This window comes from Mugil cephalus, chromosome 4 (assembly GCF_022458985.1).
Source record: "Mugil cephalus isolate CIBA_MC_2020 chromosome 4, CIBA_Mcephalus_1.1, whole genome shotgun sequence".
In the NCBI taxonomy this organism is placed as follows: domain Eukaryota; kingdom Metazoa; phylum Chordata; class Actinopteri; order Mugiliformes; family Mugilidae; genus Mugil; species Mugil cephalus.
In genome coordinates this window covers 20,521,102-20,523,477 of record NC_061773.1, presented here as the reverse complement: position 1 = coordinate 20,523,477, position 2,376 = coordinate 20,521,102, and positions in this window count along the sequence as shown.

The following is a 2,376-nucleotide window of genomic DNA, read 5'->3' as shown; positions in this document are numbered from 1 at the left end:
TATGCATAAGAAAGGCATTCTCCCGAGGAAGATGGGCTCTGAATCTTGTACTCGCATTAAGCTGTTAATGATCCTTAAGATTTCTCAGGTTGAGAACTTTTTTCTTGCAGAGTTTTTCCAAAATGACAAGGGGGATAATTCTTTTAATATATGTAATTGCTCACGTCATCCAATTCATTGTAGGTAAATCGGAGCCCAGCGCAGCCTGTGAGGCATGAGAAGTCTTCATTTTACTCCCAGCTATCATTTCTTTTCATTTTTTTTTTTTTTTTTTTTTTTTTTTTTTTTTTTTTACATATTAGATCCCACATTATCAGACCTCTCCATCTAGGCACCGGGTCACGGTAACCCCGCTGAAACTTGGTAGGCTCTGTTCCATTACCCTTTTTCACTGCTAATGATATTGAGGGTTCCTCTCTGATGCACAATAATGCAGTGCTGGATGAAGGTGGGAGGCAGTGTGCTATAGAGATAACCAGTATCTCATTAACAGGAGCACATTTAGCTCTCCTGCTCTTCCAGTTATGGAAAAAAATCTCCCTTTTTGTTGCAATGAAGTCTTACAAACATTAAAGACTAAAATAGGATTAGCTGTAGTTAATGAGCCCATGTGACCTTTGGCTTTCCACAAAAGGTAGAAGTTGCATCTTAAGCATTTCCTGAGTTCGAGACTGCTAAGTCGCAAATTTTACCAGTGCCCAAGAACTGCCTTAAATACCAATTATATGAGCTTAGAGGAAATATTGGAGGTAAAAGTGTCTACAAAGACGCACTTAATTCTATTGTCTCTTCCAAGATGCAATCTAATATAAGGTAATCTGTCCGCCTGCCTCTCCTGATTTTGTCTTATCCCTCATAAAGGCAATTTTCCCTGTCTCTGGGCTTCACATTTCCCCAACATTAACTGCACGATTAAAAACTCATTTCTGCTGCAATTCCACAGTTAAGCACCTTTTCCTTTGCCGTGTTATGTTCTCATAATCCTCGCCGTGACGTATTGCCGCTCCTTTCCACGAGCCGCTCCAACCTGCCGTCGCGCCGAATGTTTTAATTAAAGGAAGACAAAAACATGCCCGAGTAATGAGACACCTCTAATTAAAGTGGAGGGATGTGCTTTTTTGGAAGCGCCGTAATTTTCCGGATAAAACGAACGGAGGGACAATGCTCTGATTGAGATTTCAGAGATTTGGGCCGCCGAGGAGCCTGCAGCCGCATCAGCAGAGGGGGAGCTGACGCCGTTGGGGACATAAAATGATGCGGTGCACTCTTGCACTGAAGGACTGACTCATCAAATATTCATGGCAACCAGTCTGCACTGGTGTTCTTTTAAACACTTTCTTCAAGCAGACACCTCCTCCTCTGCGCTGGTTCATAATTTATTTTGAGGACGGGTGATGCTCATCCTTGAGGCCTCCCTGAACACTGTTGACATTAAAAAAAAAAACTCCAAAGTTTACTTTGGCTTTAAAAGCACGCGCTGTGCTGTTGGGAATGCGAAAAACCGGCAGCAACCCCCCGCCAGCAGCTCCAGCGCAGGGCCTCCGCAGACAGAGCTATCAATATCTTCGACTTCTTTCACCATCTGATATGTTGTTTATTGTCAAGTCTGGAACATCGCTGGATCTCTCCCTTGTACGTCTGCTCTTGGAAGATTCATTTAACTCTGCGAGGCAGTGTGAAGTGTATCGCATCATCACAGGAGACTGAGAGACTGTGACGGTGACCTTGGGAATGCACTGGATCTTATTTCTCACTTCATGTCAAAGTGGGGCGGTGTGATGGGAGCAGCGATCATGGTGGTGTGTTTGTGCGTAAATACGTGCGTGTTTGGGAGACAGGGTCGAGGTGGGGAGGGGGGTCGGGAAGCACGGGCGACGACAGGGAGGCTGTTGGCGCTCCAATAGGGCGCCGCTGCGGCATTCTTCAGATGCCTTGGAGATTTATACTTTGGATGCAAACTCTGCTAGCTGCAGTATTGATCCGTACTATGGTCTGTAGGTAACACATGCCCGCTCTGCACAGAAGTCATACATCACCGAATTGAAAGGAGGAACAACTACCATCTCTCACAACGGGGCAGTCGGATCATTTTTGGCGAGCTGAAAGGAAAACAGGGTCGGCTCACGAGTGATAGCAGCCAGGCCGCACGACTTGGGTCCACGGGGGGAGGACTTTGCAAATCTGTTTCTGCAATGTTTACGAGAGGCGGTGCAACGGGTCAGCCTGTGTCCAATCGCGACTTCGAATCATGGATGCGAAACTTGGAACTTGTTTCAAATTTCCATTCAAGTTTCATCTGCAGCCCATCACGGTCGGAGGAGAGAAAGTTTTTAGAGTCGTTTCATTACGGCGGGGGCATAGATTGAAAAGAATCAT